General features: G+C 46.8%; 1 protein-coding gene across 7 annotated transcripts in view; it reads right to left on the bottom strand.

The window, feature by feature from the left end:
• The window catches only part of CRACDL (CRACD like), a 131,121-nt gene that overhangs the window by 85,541 nt on the left and 26,507 nt on the right, over positions 1-19,073 (bottom strand). Inside the window, exon 1 of one of the 7 annotated variants that reach the window (XM_082746777.1) lies at positions 9,930-10,014. The exons of the other annotated variants lie outside the window; for them this stretch is intronic. The gene's annotated coding sequence lies outside the window, so the exon portion shown is untranslated. Of the gene's footprint in view, positions 1-9,929; positions 10,015-19,073 lie in introns of those variants that run through there. 7 annotated transcript variants of the gene reach the window in all.

The following is a 19,073-nucleotide window of genomic DNA, read 5'->3' as shown; positions in this document are numbered from 1 at the left end:
AAGTGTATAAAAAATGGCCAACTCCACTAACCAAATGTAACAAGACTATCAGAGATTTTAAAAAAGGTAGATACTATTCATCACTGGTAGAGTGTGAGAAATGGTCCTCCCATATGCTCCTGTTAGGAGTTAAAAAAAAATGATGTACCTTTTTTCAACAGCCATTTGGCAATTTTTATCAAAATATTAAATGTAGCATAGCAATTCCACTTCTGGAAATTCATTCTATAGAAATATTCAAAAGCACATAGCGATAAATGAGTAAATACATTCCCCACAGCCAGATTTGTATTAAAATTTAGACATATTATAAATATTCCTTCATATGGGAATGGTTAACCAAATTATTTAGAATACTAAGGAGTGGTTAAAAGAAATGAAGTAGATTTATTTACTGACAGGGAAGTATTTATAAAATATACTGTGAGGTTTAAATAAGGATCTATAGGAAAATATGCAAACATAGTATTTCATTTTTACAAAAAATGTGAACCCCAATATATGTGTGTGTGTGTGTGTGTGTGTGTGTGTAAAAATAACTAGTTATAGACCAAGCTGGACTCCTCAGAGTAAAAGCAGAAACCTACAGCGTCCTTCCTCACACTCTTACTAAACTCACTCTGCAGACCTGTTCCTGACACCTCCACACATCTCAGCCAGAGCTTTTCCAGGCTTTCTGAAATAGATGAATAGACCATCTATTTTTGGCACCAAGCACTTCCAGTTCCAGTCGACTGGAAGGCAGAGTCCTTTCCACAAGAAAATGTCTTAACTCCCTGGCGAACAGGCCCAGAGGCTCATGGAGGAAAATGTGGGCACCTCCTTGCCTGGCCCACCACCTGACTTGGACTTGGACAAAGGGTCCCGAAGGCAGGCCCAGTCCAAGCCAGGGTCCTACAGGTGGTTTGAAATCCCCCTCTCTAACCCTATTTCCACCTTTCTCCAGCATTATTGCCCCTGATCTGGGCCCACCTCCCCTCTGCTGGCTCCCAAACTGTCCAGGAATCCCTTTGGCCAAGTCCCTCTTGGGAAGCCCTTACCATGGCCACCCCTGGCAGGACTGCCATCAGTCCAGAGACTTTCCCAAGAGCTTTCCACAACCTCTGGGCACAAAGTACCAGGAAGGCACCTTCTCCTTCCAATGGGAAGGTTCAGGGAAGGAAATGGGCTCACTTGATAATGTCTCCAAAGAAATTATCTCCCCCAAGATTCTAGGTCTTCAGCAGGCTGGAGACAGGTGGGGCCAATGTGCCCCACTTCACCATACTGTGGAAATAATAAGGGCTGTGTGGGACCACACAAATGTCCTCAGTCAAGAATGAAGAAGAAAATGCTGCTTCACATTCTGTTGTCAAAGTACAGAAAAAAATTGAAAAGATACACAATGGCTTAACTCTGGAAAAGGCATTATAGTTTTTTACTCTATATGCTTCTGTAGTGTTTGATTTTATTTTTAATTACTCATGTAATTAAAAGATAATTACCCCGCCCCTTCCTGAGTCTATTTTCTGACCTTCTCAGCCTAAGCACACTGTCTTTTGCTGACAACACCCAGGCCATCAGCAGGAGCCTGGCAGAGGGTCTGAATCCTCATGTCCATCTGAATCCCCCTGAGCTCTGAGAGAGTCACTGGGGCACCATCCCCAGAGATTTCAATGTCATTGGTGAGGAAGAGGTTTGGGCATGAGGATGGATTAGGAGCTCACCAGGGGATTCTCATGTGCAGCCAGGGTTAAGAAGTAACAGGCCTGCTCCTTTCAGCAGGGCCCAACGCTCCTAGCCATCCCTGTACTCACCTCATGCTCCCCTGCCTGGGTCAGTACCACCTCTTCCTCACCCAGGGGAGCTAGAGAGAGTAGCATTTGGTGAGATGAGTCTATGGGACTCATCAGCAGGAGCCTGGCATGGGAGGGTTGATATTAAGCCCCAGTGTCACTCACTTTCTACGGAATGCTATGGCCAGTCCACTGGAAAGGAGACCCTTTTGGTGGGACCTCAAAGCCTTCAAGAGTCAGGATATGTTAAAGCATTCCCATTTTTCTTCAGCTTTCTTCACTTATTCTGGATCATCAGCTGCCACTGTTTCATGTACATCATGTAATCCTTGTATGGGTTTTTTGGTGTTTTTGTTTTGTTTTGCTTTTTTCTGTGTCTGAAAGGTCTCTTTGATTACCCTTCCCCGCTCCCGCCCCCCAAATGGCATGTAAAGGTGAATTTTTGAGCTTCTGCAGACACAAAAATGTCTTTATTGGTCCTTCATCTGATTAACAGTTTAGCAGAGACAGTTTAGTGTGTTAGGCTGGACACCATCTCCCCTAGACTTTGGCAGATGTCATGCCCCTGTGGCTCCCAGTGGTGCTGACCAGAAGTCTGTGGCCAGTCTGAGTCTACTCTTGTTGGCAACCCACTTGTTCTCTCCAGAAGTTTTAACACTATTTCTTCACCCTTACAATCGTGAAGTTTTTCTGGAATGTATTTCCCTCAGGCCTCTCCTTTGAATGGGAGGCAAGTTGTGGCTCTGGCTGGGTCGGTGGGACGCTCTCACAACTGCCACAAAGAAAACAGCTTCAGTTCTCAGTGGAAAGGGTATGATGTCTTTTACTCCTGGACAGCACCATCTTTCCCTTTTTTATTCTCCTCAAGGTCTGAGGTCACCTCAGGGTGTGCAGTAATTCTTTCTCAGACCCTAACACCACCACCAGGACATGCCCAGTCTCTTTGGCAATCTGAAGAGAAAGCTCTCAGGGTTCTGTCTTGGGGGCAAACTCTGCCCTGGGCCTGCCTCAGAGCTTCTAGAAATCCCCTACAAACAGAGCTGGACATAGGCACTTCTGACAACAGCTCCCGGGCAGACCACAAGATAGAGACTGCTTTCGGAACCCATCCTGGGTTCTAATCAGAAGTACATGTGCTCAAACTTTGATTGAAGACACTGTGTTTCCCAAGCAGAAAGCCATCTTTTAAGGTGTAGGAGAAGTACACAGGAGCAGGAAGAGGGAAGAAGGGAGAGGAAGCCCTTGTCCTACCACATCTCTATGGACATTTGGCTGAGGACCACTCTGCAGGAGGGAGATAGCTCACCAGAGGCTGATTTGGGAAGTGTTTCCAGGTTGATGAGGGCAGAGAAGCAACAGCACAAACATGCCATGTAAACACAGTGCGAAGGAGAGAGGGGTGCAGGGTCCAGGGGCCACATAACAAATTCCCCCTGTAATGTGACAAGAAAACCCCTGAGGCTACCCACAGAGGGTGAGGGGCTGACCCTCGTGGTTCATTGCAGGTGAGTGTTTGTGTGTGTGGGGGGAAAGTCAGTCCACAGTGAGAGGCAGACACAACAGGCAGAGAGTTGTAGGGAAAGCAGTTCTGGGAAGCTTCCTTAGCAGCCTCAACCCCAGATGCCACGTTAGCCCCCAGGCTCTCCTGCGGGGACCCTGAAGTCCGTGTCACATGGATTAAGAGTTACTCTCTCTCCCACCAGACCATAAACAATTCTGAAGGCAGGCACTGGCTCCTTAAAGTCATTAGATTCCTGCTGGCCTGCTGGTTTTGGGGTTTTGCAGATGACTGTCCATCACTGTAGAATTTTTCCTCAGCACCTTCTAGCTCTAAGCACAAGGCCAGGCACCTGGGACACAAGAGTGACCACACAGGGAGGACCCAAAGATTCGGGAACAATTATGATACAGCATGGCAGATGCTAGGATAGAGAAACAGGCAACTCTGATGCCAGGAAGGAGGGCTGCTCAGCACAAGAAAGAGGGACCTAGCCTGAGGATGGGGAAAAGAATAGAAAATCTGTCAGACAAATACTAAGTGAACAAAACCTGTTCAAGCCACTCTAAGAAGTGTGAGCACTGGACTAGGGGAGGGTAAAGACATTGAGCTAGAGGAATAAGCAGGAGAAAGCTAGATGATTCTAGAATATTAAGCAATGAAGGTGTTTGGGCTCTATATTGACAAGATTTTCAGCAGGAGAATGATATCTGAGTGTCAGAAAAATCCTCTTGGCTGAAGGGTTGAGTCAGGGGCATGAGGGGATGAGGGAGGCAGCACAGGATGGAGAGGAATGGGTCGATCTGAGGGCTGTTTGGGAAACAGAATATATAAGACATGGAGTGTAAAATAGGGCTAGTCAAGAATAACAGGGAACAACTCTGGGTTTCAAAATCAGATATGTGGGTGGGTGGCGGATCCCTCGCTCAGACAGGGGCTTCAACAGTGCTGGACAGAGATAAACGAAGATGCATGTTTTCAGAGAAGAAAGAAATTAATAACCGACGGAGTAAATGTTCTAAAACTATCAATTTCATAGGAGCACATTCCTGTAAACATTCATAGGAACACTTACAAAAGGATATCCTGGGAGTGGCCAAGAAGTTCCCTTAAACGTGCACCCCACGTCCATCTGGAGGGACAAGTCTGGAGCAGAGGGGTGAATGCCACGATCTTTTACACAACAGAGAAACCCAGATCACAACTCTGGATACATCCCAACAATGGTCTGCCGAATGGCACTGGCAACCTTGACCTGAGCCAGGGGTTTGGATGCCTTTCTAAAGTTCTCGGTACAGAGGTGGTTACTTCTGGGAGAGGCATGGGGGCTTGAACCTGCTGTTCATGACCATACAATTCAGGCACTGATCGCCCTTCTGGCACTATTTGTCAGTGATCATACAGGCCATCTGACTTGTCTATGACACACAGTGCCAGGAATCCCAATGCATGTATAGATTCACAAAGCCGGGACACAAAACAGTTCCATCACCACCACCCCCCAAACTCCCCCAGCCTGCTCCTTTGCACTCACACGCTCTCCCTCCCCCGCTCCCTGGCAACACCGATCTGTTCTCTACCACTGCAGTCCTGCCTTTTCGAGAATGTCACAAAAATGGAATCGTACAGTGTGTAACGTTTTGAGACTGGCTCCTTTCACTAGGCATGATGCTTTCGAGATCCGTCCAAGCCAATGCAGAATCAAGAGCTGTTCCTTTCACCCTTCTGGAATTAAATGCAAAAGAACCAACAGCATTGCAAATCTGTATTTGCTTTGCTCCTTTTATCACCTACATTGTCTCCTTCATGGATGCCAGAGAAATTGTCTCTCTGCCACAGGTGCCCCGAGAGAAGCAAACCAGATCCCTAGTAACGAGTACACAGAAAATCAGTGACTTCTGTTAAATTAGTAAATTAGGTATAACTTTTTTTGATCATTTTTAACTCCTAAACTTAAGGATGCTCCATGTAACCCAATGAAAAGAAAAATTAGCCTTTATTTTAATTCTTTACAAACCTAACTTGGGAGACACAGTTAAGTCTTAGTTACAGGTTTTCCTACCCATTCTTACAATATCAGAGAGGAGAACGAGCACAGGGCACTCATGTATTCAGCAACTGACAGCAGTCTGAGCTACAAGGCAACTCTGGAGGGCATGCTCATCAGGCCATTTCCTCCGCAGACGTTACTGAATGCCTGCATATGCACAGCACAGTGCTGGGAACAGAGAGGTGGTGCATCCCTCTGCCCTCAAGAGACAGGGCTCTTGATGGTCCCCAAACCCTGAGCCCACTGTGAGGTTTCTTGACTTTCCTCACTGCAACTTGCTTAGGTCCAATTTAAATCATGGTGCTGGGGCGCCTGGGTGACTCAGTTGGTTAAGCTTCTGCCTTCAGCTCAGGTCATGATCCCAGGTTCAAGTCCCCCATGGTGCTCCTTGCACAGCAGGGAGCCTGCTTCTCCCTCTGCCTGTCTGCCCCTCCCCCTGCTTGTGTGCGTGTGCTTTCTCTCTGACAAATACATAAAAGCTTTTAAAATAAATAAATAAATAGATCACAGTGCTCCTCACACTATCAATAAGGTGGGTCACAGGGCCCCAAAGCTTGCTGAACAATGGGGGAAGCTAATATGGGATTTACAGTGTGTCATATATAATCCCCACATAGCGACCTCACACCTAACAGTGAAGAGTTGACTGCATTAGGGTTTAAGTACTCTAAAGAGCAAGCTACAAAGATTGTGGGATAGGCTGAAGGGAAATCCTCTACGGGTCACTTGCCTGGAAGGTGGAGTGTTACTGCTGACTATCTTGGGGAGTTTTACTGTGTTTTTTTCACACAAAAAAGAAAAAAGTCAGTAATTAATCCTCATTAAAAGGGCCATGTGCAAGTCAACTTGGTAGGAAATATGGGGGTCTTGAAGAGATTGGAGAATTGAGTCCTTACTCCCCTAAGATTATGGGGGAAAGAAGATGGGCCTACAAGAAAAACACCAAAGCCTGGCATCACGTGCTGAGCACCAATGCAACGCCATGAAGCTTACAAGAATGGCCAGTCAGCTCCTCCAGGATCTCCACCAGGCAGGGCACAGCTGGAGGCCTCGTCCCCAGCCACTATGAGCATTCTCTGGGTCTAGGGCACATGCCCCTGGCTCAAAGGGGCTTGTTGCCACCAAGTCTGACCTCCTGCGGCCAGACACAGCACCTGCCTGTGGCTCCCGCGCTGTCCAGAGCTCAGCAGGACCCTCCAGACACTTTCTTGCTGCCTCTGCCACCCCAGTAGCACAGCAGGGAACCTACACGGATGTGCGGAAGGGAGGCCCTGTATCCCATCACTGTGAACCATAACCCGTGATGGCCAAAGGCTACAGAAATGTCGCTGTGCTCAGACAGCACGAGGGCAGACTCTTTTCCTTCACAGGATAGCAAAAGTCTAGGTCACACACCTTTTTTTTTTTTCCCCTTCTTTTTCTTAAATAGGAGAATGCACTAATTTCTCCCAGAAAGGGTATTCTTTCCAACAGAAGGAAGACAGAGGAGTCACAATCCAGGCCTGCACACCCCAAACATACCCTCTGCCTCATGGAACCTAAGAGGGACTGTGAGGACAGAAGGAGTGACCTACGCTGCAGGCAGGCCGGTGGCAGAGGACATGGAATGCGCCTGCTGCCCTGCGAGCTAGGTCCTCCAGCCCAGGCTCCACTTCCAGCAAGACTCCACGCGGCCACTTGGTAACGTGAAGAGGTAAGACGAGGTCTCTTAACCTCAAGGTGTTGATCCTTTCTCTCAAAGTGAAAACTGTTTCGTACGCGCCCCAGGATGACAAAAATTACCAAACGTGAGTCCAATACAACCTTGTAGATTTTGTGGGGAGGACAGATATAAAAAGTGCAACGAGGCCCCAGGATAAAGGAAAAATGTCCTGAAGGCAGTCTGGGAGCAGGGGCTAGGTGGATGGGCGAGCATGGAGCTGCAGGGAGGGCCTCTGACACGGACAGCAGCCACACTCCAAAGAACACATAAGGCCATGTCCAGGTGAAGAAGCAGGGGTGAGGGTTGCAGGTAGCCCCAGGGGAGTGCCCGAGAGCAAAGGGCAAGATGTGGTTGGCAGATAGACGGGCCCCATTAGACAGGAGAAAAAATGGCTCAGGAGGACGCGAAAGAATAAAGGCTGGAAAGCGGATGCGGCCCAATGACAGAGCTCTGGAGACTGGGTCCCCTGCTCTGTGTTTGGGAAATCCTGGCACAACAGGAAAGCGAGGGCTGGACAGGTGGCTCAGTGTGTGGCATGTCCTGGTCTCCCCTGTGGCCCCAGCCAGGCCACAAAACCCATGAGGCAACAACTCTTCCAGGTGTCACAGGGAGCCAGGGCCCAAAAAGAGCAGAGGTGGGACTCAGGGCCTGGCTGTCAACCGTGCCCATGGAGAGCCATGGGATGGTGGGCTGTTTTATAAACCACAGAGGAGGGCAACCACGCGTACTCGTCCCATCCTGACTGGCGCCCCGAAAATGACTCAAGGGCCCCAACCCAAGCAAGGAGGGATCCACACCTCCTCCCAAAGCCTCGCTGGGCAGAGCTCATCAGCCACAAGAAACAATCAGGGATGGTTTCAGTTCCCCCCTGGTGGTGGCTGCCAAGACGGAGCCCTGTCTCAGAAGGAGCCTGGCATCCAGCTCCACGTTCTGTGACCGGAGCAACGGCTAGGGGAAGGAAGAAGAACCACAGGAAGAAGATCCGGGCCCTCTCCTTGCTTAGGAAAGGAAGTGGTTCAACAAGGAAAGGGGATGGGTGGGCAGTGGGCCCAGGGCTTAGAGCTTTAAAAACACAGGCTTTTACAGGCTCTGGGTTTCGATCTTGGCTCTGCCACTTAGAGAAAGGTGGCCTCTCCTTGCTTTCTCATCTGTGAAATGGGACCATGCCTCCTGGCAGGGTTGCTGAGAATTCAGTGAAGATGTGTTGGCTTAGGGCCTGGTCTTAGGATAGGCTCAATAAAAAGGAACCCTTTCGACCATCAGGAAGCCTTGGAGCCCCTGCAGCAGCGAGAAAGTTGCCAGCATTGCACAAACAGTTTTCTGGCTCTGGTTCCCATGTGGCAGAGACAGCAGTCTCCCCAGAAAGGGTCTGCCCATCCCTGGTACACAGGTCATCTACAAAAGCATCATTCCAGGGCTCCCTTTCTCCAGAGAGTTCAGGGGGATGGAGTGGACATCCCACGTGCCCTGAGGGTCCTGACACAGAACAGCACCGGCACCTCAGCCAGGGGGCTGCAGGCTGATGTCATATCCACTGAGCACCCAGGCCACTGTGCTTCCCCGTGTGTGACACACCACACACCAGAGCACAGGGCCCACACTGCACAAGGAATCCTTCCATCTTTCCTTAAAGTCCTGAATCACAAAAATGACACAGTCTACGGAGATTCTAGACTCAGGGGAGAGATCTCTACTAGAGTCCAGGATGGGCAAAACTCGTGCGCCTCGTCTGGGCATGTGTCACTGGCAAGTGGAGTCCAGCGCCAGCAAGTGTGAATGACAGTTGGCTGAGAACATGTTGTGCCCAGCAGCCCCAGGCAGAATCAAATACAGCCTTTCCTCACAAGGAGCCCAAGAACGAGCTGAAGTAGTAAGACACGAACAGCAGAGAAGCCCAGGAACAGATCCCAGCAGAACGTTTCATGACTGGACAGCAAGACAGAACGTTATGGGCGTCTGCAAACAGAAGGAGCCATTTGGAGGCTCACCAACCCTAAAACGTGACTTGGAAACACAGGCAAAGGAGATTTAGATGTCAGCCCCCATGGAATCACTGAAAGGGGTCCAGAAAGATGTAGTCACAGACATGGGAGCAGGCTTGCCTCTCTGAGAGTCATCAGAGGTATGGTGAGGGGGTCCCTGGAAGCCTTCAGCCATGCTCTGGCCTGCAAGGCCCCAGTGAGGCCCCCTCTCCCACAGCCAGAAAAAAGCCCCTCTCTTTGCCTAAGACTATGAACAGCTCTCACTGGAGACTCTGTGCACAGCATACCTCCGGTGTATTGAGTGTGCTCACCGAGCGTGCGGGTCCCAGGAATGTGTCCTCAGAGTGACAGGCACAGGGGCGCTGCTCTTCAGCACAGACACAGGTTCTCTCCTAAATTTGCCAACCAGGCTGTCAGCTTTCAGAGCAGTTCTGACTGAGCTTGGTGAGGGGCAGATCCCTGGTCACAGCCACGGCCCGATCACTCCTCAAGTTGGAGGGAAAGTTCAGTAGGACCTAGGGTCCTGCTCTAGATAGGGGTCTCCCCACTGGGCGGAAACACCCTGAGAAGGCCAACTCTAGGGACTTGCCATGGCCTGCCTCCATAAACTCTGCAACCCTGTATTATCTGTTGACCTATGGGTTCAGTATTTCTGGGCAACTGTCACCTCTTCATTCAGAGGACACATGCTGATCTACATGTCATCTGTCTAAGACAAGCCAAGAAGCCCCAAGTTTATCAGACCTATTAAGGAAAATTTACTAACTGTCCCAGTACCCACAGCCAGCTTTACCAGTGTCTCTTCTGGGGAGCTCAGCGACCTAAAATGACAAAACCCTTCCTGCTGGGGGGCACCTCTGTGGGGGCCCATGCTGGCACCCTTACCTGCCTCAGGTACACAGGGGAGGGGGGCCATACTCACAGACCAGGCGCTCGCTCCCATCTGCTACGTGGTGGGCTCAGCCTCCCTCCCTTTGGAAACCTAATCTCCAGGACAGCACAGAGGCAGGCAAGAGCTCCCTGAGGCTTCCTGCAAACCAGCAGAGCCAGCACCCTGAATCCAAACAGCCTGAAGCAGAAGCAGCTCACTCCCACCCATTTCCCTGAACTGTGCACATTAACACAAGGACAGGCCTGCCAGTGAGCACCTGGCAACAACTAGGCAGAGGGACTGGCTTTCCTCAAAGCCCCAGGTGCCCGCCTCTGGGACACATGACCTTCCAGAATTCCATGATTTGAAAACGCACTGTATTTTCCCCCTCCTGACCAAAAATCTCGCCCAGGAAAAAAATAATGGAGTCTTCTTACGATTTCTCAGTGAACTATAAGAGAGGACGTCATGCTTCACTGTGTCATATGATTCCGCCTGTGGGAAGAAGCCATATCTCAGTGGGCACCGGGACCCAGGAGGAGATTTAAACTACTACAGACACTTAAATCAAGGAATAGATTTTTTTTTCTTCCTAAAGCAACGATATAGCAATGACAAAAACACATTTGGGCTTTGATTATATCCAAACTCTGAGAGTGAGCTAAGCCTTCTTAACATGCCTCATCTGACAACTGCTCTGCAAGTTTATCCTAGTAGTAATTTTTTTTGACGTATTACTACATCATGAGTGCAAAACCATTCTTTTCAGCATTATACACATACACACACAAACACACACACAGGTATGTGGTCTTGCACTCAGAAGTGGTACTGCTGGGGTGCCTCGGTGGCTTAACTGGTTAAGCATCTTCCTTTGGCTCAGTCATAATCCCAGGGTCCTAGGATTGAGCCCTGCATTGGACTCCTTGTTCAGCAGGGAGCCTGCTTCTCTGCCACTCCTCATGCTTGTGTGCACACTGCCTCTGTCAAATAAAATCTTAAAAAAAAAAAAAGGAAAGGAAAGGAAAGAAATGCTGCTGCAGTCAGAAGTGTTGTTTTTGTGGCCCTCAGTCGGGGTGGCACTCTCCGGTCTGGCCTCACACCCAGAGTGACATCTGCAAAGCACGGCCCACAGACTCATCTAAGAGAGCCCCAGCCAGGCTCATCAGGGCTGTGGGCAATACTCCAAGCTCCCATTAGCTCCACGCAGACCAGAGCCACAGATTGGTGAGGACAAGGTAAAGTGATCCCAACAGACTTTTAAAAAGCGAGAAGATATGGCCCATGTACGTAATGGAGTATTATGCCTCCATCAGAAAGAATGAATATCCAACTTTTCTATCAACATGGACGGGACTGGAGGAGATTATGCTGAGTGAAATAAGTCAACAGAGAGTCAGTTATCATATGGTTTCACTTACTTGTGGAGCACAAGGAATAACACGGAGAACACTGGAAGAAGGAGAGGAGAAGTGAGTTGGGGGAAATCAGAGGGAGAGATGAACCACGAGAGACTGTGAACACTGAGAAACAAACCGAGGGCTTTGGAGGGGAGGAGGGTGAGGGGTTGGGTGAGTTTGGTGGTGGGGATTAAAAAGGCAAGTATTGCATGGAGCACTGGGTGTGGTGCATAAACAATGCACCAGGAATATCTTGGGATACCGAAAAAATAAAATTAAACTAAAAAAATAATATATACAATCAAAAAAAGTATGAGAGATCACTGAGAAAAGTCGACACCGAATATACAGGTAGGCATCAAAGTACCCACTCCTTACACATGCCTCATGAGAGTTCACTTTAATCCCTTTCCTTACTTTGGGTGCCTACCCTCAACCTTTCCTACAGAACAATCTTTGGGAAGCCTCCCCACTGTGGTTATCATGGTTTTAGTCATGATATGATACCTTTGTCTCCGTCACTCTTGGTGATGTGCCCAATGCATGAGGCATCTCGGGTGGAGCTCTTCAAGGAGCACTTGACTTGGAGTTCCAAGACTTGGTCCTTGTCCCAGATGTGCTACCTAATATGGAAATACTCTTGGGAAATCCATATGATTGCTCCCTGCCTATTTCTTCATCTGAGACTGAGAAGGTATTTTTCTTGTCTATTTTGAGGATCCAATGAGATACCATGCACACAAACGCCCAATCCCCTTTCATTTGGCAAAGGTCCCCAGAGTGTCTATTGACACGAATTTCAATGAGAGAAGAAAGAGGTCACCTTTATTTCTTCCCCTGGGTTCCCAGGGCCCAAAGGAGCATGTATTACAAAAGCCAGGGCCTCGCGGAATTGCTCACACCCATGGACCGCTCCACAGTCTCCCCGGGTTCTCCACCTGAAGCTGAAGCCAGGCCATTGTTCTGGAACCCTTAGGACTTGGACCTCGGGGGCCTTCATTCAACCCCAGGGCCAGCAGGACCCTTTCTGTGCCTCTTCACACTATGAAAACATCTGCTGGGCTGACCCCAGCCTCCATTCCCCATAGAGCCTGTCTTCAAAGCAGACCTCAAAAATCAGCAATATTCTCTTCCTCCACCTGCTGCCTCACCTTCAGCACAGGTGCACAAAGCATCGATACCAGAATGTTTAACCTCATTAAAATCAGAACTGGGGGCTGCCTGCCCACAAGTGACCATGCAAGAACTTGGGAGCTGTTTCCCAGCACAGGACACAGTGGAAAGGGACATGGGATGGAAATGCTGGACTCCTGGCTTTAGCAGCTCTGTACAGCCCTGAATGGGTAACAGAATCTCTCTGACCCACCATCCAACCCGTTGCATCACCGGGTGCTGTGTGGATCCAATGTGGCAATGCCCAGGAAAGCACTTTGCAAATGATGGTGTGCCATGCAAATAACACATGCCCTACAGAGGCGCCTGTCCCACTGTCCCACCTCAGGATTTGACAAAACATCACTGTTTTTAACGGAAAATTTTCTTTCACACTAAAATATGGATTTTTTCAAAAAGGAAAATGGCAGATTCAAGGGCCTACCACACCAGACTTGCCCGTTAGGGTTTACCCCCAAGCTCCATCCTTATTAGCACAACATTTGTTCTGAATTGCCTGTAAACAAATATTTATTGACTGCTGTTAAGGTCCAGGCCATGCTGGATACTACAGATTGGGCAACAAACAACAACAAAAGACAAAATCTTTGTTTTAATGTTCCAAGGGGAAGAGACAAGGAACAAATGTGTCCAGTATGCCAGGTGGTGATGAGGGAAAGAAAGACTTACCTTTAAATGTTTTAAAAAACAAAGCAAGGTTAGGAGGTGATATTTTACTTTTAAGATTTTATTTCAGAGAGAGGGAGAGAGACAGAGAGAGCTGCAGAGGGAGGTGCAGAGGGAGAGGGAGAAGCAGGTTCCCCACTGAGCAAGGAACCCAACACAGGGCTCAATCCTCAGACCCCAAGATCATGACATGAGCCCAAGGCAGATGCTTAACCCACTGAGCCACCCAAGGAGCCCCAGGGGGTGCTTTTTTTTTCACATCTTATTTATTTTTTTCAGTGTTCCATGGAGGTGCTATTTTAAATAAGGTGATCAGGAAGGCCATCTCTGAGAAGGTAACAGCTGAGCACAGACTTGACTGGAATGAGGTAGTGAGCCAAGGCTGTTTGTGGGGAATGGGTGTGCAGGCACAGGGAAGAGCCAAGTCCCTCTGAACACAGCAGAGGGAGCCAAGGGGACAATAGGGACAGATCAGAGACATGGTGGGTGCCGGGGGAGAGGAGCCTACCCAGCAAGAAGGCCATTTAGCTGACAGGCAGGACTCTGAATTTCATTCTGAATGAAGTTAAGATGTCATCAGAAGGTTCCAAGTGGAATGCTGGCACCATTGGGACACAGTGCAATTGCATTTTCCAGTTACTCTTGCTAGTGTACAGGAACACAATAAATTTTTGCATGTTGCCCATCAATCCTATGACTTTGTTAAATTCACTTATTTTTTTTTAATTAAGTGCAATTAGCCAGCATGGTTGGAACTGGAGGGTATTATGCTAGGTGAAATAAATTCTCTTACTAATTAAGATTATTTAGAATTCTGCCTTCCACAAACACAGATAATTTTCCTTCTTCCTTTCCAACCCTTATGGCTTTTCTTTCTGTTGCCTGATTACACGGACTGGGACTTCTAGTCCTGTGCTGTAAAGAGTTGCGCACACAGACTTCCTTGCCTTGCTCCTGATCAAGGAGGAGAGAATTCTATGTGTCATAGTTTAGAATGATTTCAGCTGTGGATTTTTGAAAGCTGTCCTCTAACACATGGTGGAATTTCCCTTTTATTCTGAGTTTGCTGAGAATTTCTGATCATAGGCTGTGAGTTTTGTCACATGTTTTTTTCCTGCATTTACTGCACAGATCATATAATTTTCCTTTTTTTATTCAATTAATGTGGTGTATTACAGTCACTGAATTTTCACATGTTAAAGCAACCTTGTATTCCTGGGGAACCCCACTGGGGTATGAGGTATTATGATTGCTGTATGCAATATGCTAGGGGTTTTGTTATTTTTGGAAGAAATATTGGTTGTAACTTCTTTTTCATTTTTTTTAACATGATTATACTGGCCTCATGAAATTATATGGGAAATGTTTTTCTATAATTATTTGGAAAATGTTTCCTTGTTCATACTGGCAATTTAGTTTCCTTTCCTTTTTCCTTCATTAGTCTTCTTGAGGGGTTTATCAATTTTATTCATTTTTTTTTAGAGCCAACTTCTGTTTTTATTGATTATTCCCTATCACATGTCTATGTTTTTTCATTTACCCTCCTCTCATCCCTTGTCATATCTTACTGTTACATATATTATAAACTCCTAAATAAATTGCTACTATTTTGCTTTAAACCATTGTCTTTTAATGAAGTTTAAAAATAAGAAAATTAGGGTGCCTGGGTGGCTCAGTGGGTTAAGCCGCTGCCTTCAGCTCAGATCATGATCTCAGGGTCCTGGGATCGAGTCCTGCATCGGGCTCTCTGCTCAGTGGGGAGCCTGCTTCCCTCTCTCTCTCTGCCTGCCTCTCTGTCTACTTGTGATCTCTGTCAAATAAACAAAATCTTTTAAAAAAATAAGAAAATTAATTCTTTTATATTTACAACACATTTCCCTTTTTATGGCACTTTTAATTCCTACATATGGATCCATTTTATCTGGTGGCATTTCCCTTCAGGCCACAGACTTCCCTTTAATGGTCCTTATTCCGTAAGTCCGCAGCAAACAGCTTCTCTCAACTTTTGTCAATCTGAAAATATATTTGTTTCACATTTATTTTTGAAAGATTTTTTTTTTTCAGAACACTAATGATAATGTCTTACTGTCTTCTGCTTTGCACTGTTTTGATAAGAAGTCGGCCATATTTTTACTTTTGTTCCCTTATATGTAATAGATCTTTCCTCTGGCTGCTCTATTATTTTATTTTTCTCTTCTGCTTTCAGCAATTTAATTCTGGTGGGCCTAGGTGTGATTTTCTCCAAGTCAACTCTGCTTGGGATTCCTTGAAATTTGGGAACCTGTAGATTGAAATTCTTTTCCTATCAAATTTGAGGGAATTTCCTCAAATATTTCTCTGCCCCAACCTCTCTTCTTATAGAATTCCAACTATACTAGACTACTTGATATTATCTCTCCCATGTCATCGAGGTTCTGTTCATTTTATGTTTCTTTTTTCACTCCATGCTTCAGTCTGAATTGTTTGTATTGATCTGTTTTCAAGTTCATGGGTATTTTCTTCTATAGTGCCCAAACTGCTGTTAGGTCCATCCAATCCAATTTTTCATTCCATACCACATTTTTCAGTTCTGGGATTTCTATTTGGTTGTTTCTTAAATTTTCATTTCTCTACTAAAATTCCTATTTGCTCATTATGCTTGGATGGGTTTTTAATCTATTGATCTTTTCCTCTTTGTTATCACTCATACTACCCTGCATGCCTAGTGTTTTTTTTTAAATTTTATTTTATGCTTGATGTTGCAGATAATACTTTGTTTAAATAGCGTTGAGTTTTAATCTGCCAGACAGTTGGCTAGACCATCATCTGATCCTAACAGAGCTTTCTTCTAGGTTTTGCTATAGTGGGTTTAGTGAGGTGCTTAGCCCATGCTAGAGTAGAACTACTCTTGAGGTGGTGGTCTTTTTGTGGCCTCAGGTAAAAGACTGAGGTTCTCATAAAGTCTCCCCAGTCTGGCAGGTTATAACGTTACCCCTCCCAGCACCATGTGACCCTCAGAATCTCTGCTCAGCTCACTTCCCAGCCCTCAGGAGAGCCTTGTCTTATGTAAACACTGATTAGTATTAGGTAAGAATCTAGGCGACCACTTGGAAGATTTCTGAAATCCTTGCTCTGCTCAGAATTCTCCTTTCCAACACCCCGCCCCCCCAAATGCCAGCTGCCTTAGCACTCCAGGATTCTGATTCCCAGTCCCTCCAATGAGCTCTGTGCCTGAGTCTACCTCCCTGTGCCTTGGTTGCAGAGACACTCCCCAACTCCCCCTCCCAGCCAATAGCAAGCCAGGATGAACACACAGCTTGCCTCCGTTTGCATCACACACTGGCAAGGAGTGACATCGCAGTCTTAATAACAGTTGCTTCATCTGTTTTGTCCAATGTCATAATTGTTTAGGAAAGGAGAATAAATCCAACATTTATTGGTCCATCATGGCTAGAATCAGAAGTCTGGTTATATTCTAAATGGTGGCTCTGGCAGCATGCTGCACAGAAGAGGCTATAACACAGATGACCTACCATGAGAGACCCCACAAAAAGGACTGATGGTGAAGCTTCTCTCAACACAGAACATGCACATTATCTGATACTGACTAGACATCCATGCAAATTCTGCAAGGCATCGGGAGTCAAATGCATACCTGTAGATAAACCCACGGGAACATGAGGCCAGTTCTTGTCTCTGATGCCAGATACAGACCTGTGATTTAAAAGTCTGGAAAGACAGGATCCCCTCTCCTAGCCCAGCTGCAGCGGGAGCAGGAGGAGGCAGTCCCTGAAGCTCCTTCTCTGTTCAGAACTGACTGGCCACAATCTGCTAGACTGGCCATCTCATCTGGAAGACCAGCCACAAGGGCAGAGGAATCCAAAGAATGGCCTGGAGAGCTCTGAGGTCACCCTCAAGTATCAGGTCTCTTCAGGATGACTCCAAGTCCTCAGCTGCGGGGCAGGAGTCGGGTCACACGTGCTGTCTCTCTCCTACAACTGCATGACTAAGTTAATCCTCCAACAAGTCATCTTTCTGTAAATGTCTGGCCGTGGCACTGCAAATAGGGGTATGGGTGGCTGACAGGCCAGAAGTCCTTCCTGACCACCAAGCTAGAGGTTTCTGTGGCTTCTCCTGTCCAAATCCTGTGGACAGTTTGTCAACCAAAGAGTTTAAACGTGTATAGGAAGATTTTATCAGCCCAAATAAAAATGCAAACTCAACTGACAGAATGGGAGAAGATATTTGCAAACAACATATCAGATAAAGGACTAGTGTCCAAAATCTATAAAGAATTTAGCAAACTCAACACCCAAAGAACAAATAATCCAATCAAGAAATGGGCAGAGGACATGAACAGACATTTCTGTAAAGAAGACATCCAGATGGCCAACAGACACATGAAAAAGTGCTCCATATCACTCGGCATCAGGGAAATACAAATCAAAACCACAATGAGATATCACCTCACACCAGTCAGAATGGCTAAAATCAACAAGTCAGGAAATGACAGATGCTGGCGAGGATGTGGAGAAAGGGGAACCCTCCTCCACTGTTGGTGGGAATGCAAGCTGGTGCAGCCACTCTGGAAAACAGCATGGAGGTTCCTCAAAATGTTGAAAATAGAACTGCCCTATGACCCAGCAATTGCACTACTGGGTATTTACCCTAAAGATACAAACGTAGTGGTCCAAAGGGGCACGTGCACCCGAATGTTTATAGCAGCAATGTCCACAATAGCCAAACTATGGAAAGAACCTAGATGTCCATCAACAGATGAATGGATCAAGAAGATGTGGTATATATACACAATGGAATACTATGCAGCCATCAAAAGAAATGAAATCTTGCCATTTGCGACAACATGGATGGAACTAGAGCGTATCATGCTTAGTGAAATAAGTCAAGCAGAGAAAGACAACTATCATATGATCTCCCTGATATGAGGAAGTGGTGATGCAAAATGGGGGCTTAAGTGGGTAGAAGAAGAATAAATGAAACAAGATGGGATTGGGAGGGAGACAAACCACAAGTGACTCTTAATCTCACAAAACAAACTGAGGGTTGCTGGGGGAGGGAGGTTGGGAGAAGGGGGGTGGGGTTATGGACATTGGGGAGGGTATGTGCTTTGGTGAGTGCTGTGAAGTGTGTAAACCTGGCGATTCACAGACCTGTACCCCTGGGGATAAAAATACATGTTTATAAAAAAAAATTAATTAATTAATTAAAAAAATGCAAACTCAAACCTGCCCTATCACTGTGGATGTCTATCAGCAGATAAATAGCTGAATGAGCCGTCCCCTCCCTTCCCTGGTACAAGCTGCTGCTTGCCCTGGACAACAGACCAAGGCTCGGGTTTCCAAGGTGGCTTACAGATCCAATGACCTTCCCCTGCCACCCCCCTCCCCCGTGCCGTGGCACTGCCTTCAACAGAGAAAGCACAGAATGAAGCATTTACCATCTATGAAACACCAGGGTCTGCCCTTGAGATGTCGACCACACCTCACCATTTCCACTAAACGCCCTTTCATATAGAAATTAATTTCATTTACACCTGGCCTATTTTCTCTCATTGTGGTCTGGGTCCCTATTCTCTTTGGTACAATTAGCCAGAAAGTCTTAAAGGTTCAGAGGTCAACACAGTAAAAGCCCATGACCTGAAACTTGACTTCCCCGACCCCATGTTTAAAGGCTGAATCTGAACTCGAAGTGTAGGCATTGTATTAATGCATCCTGGTTTTCAGCCTCACGGAGGCCTGGGAGGACTTTCCAGCGAAGATTAAGGACAGACTGGCAGAGAGTCATCAGGCAGGTTCTGTGGAAGGCTTCTGAGCACACCATGAAATTCATATTTTCCAGAGCCCTAGACAGCAGTAGCAAATTCTTAAATTTCCCTGATGATATTTGCATCAGATTCCCTGTGCTTCTCAAGGGATACTTATTTGTTCATAAAATTATTTTCTTTATTTGGTCCAAT

Source organism: Mustela nivalis (assembly GCF_964662115.1).
Source record: "Mustela nivalis genome assembly, chromosome: 8".
NCBI classification, from domain to species: domain Eukaryota; kingdom Metazoa; phylum Chordata; class Mammalia; order Carnivora; family Mustelidae; genus Mustela; species Mustela nivalis.
This window is presented reverse-complemented; position numbering and strand designations above follow the sequence as displayed.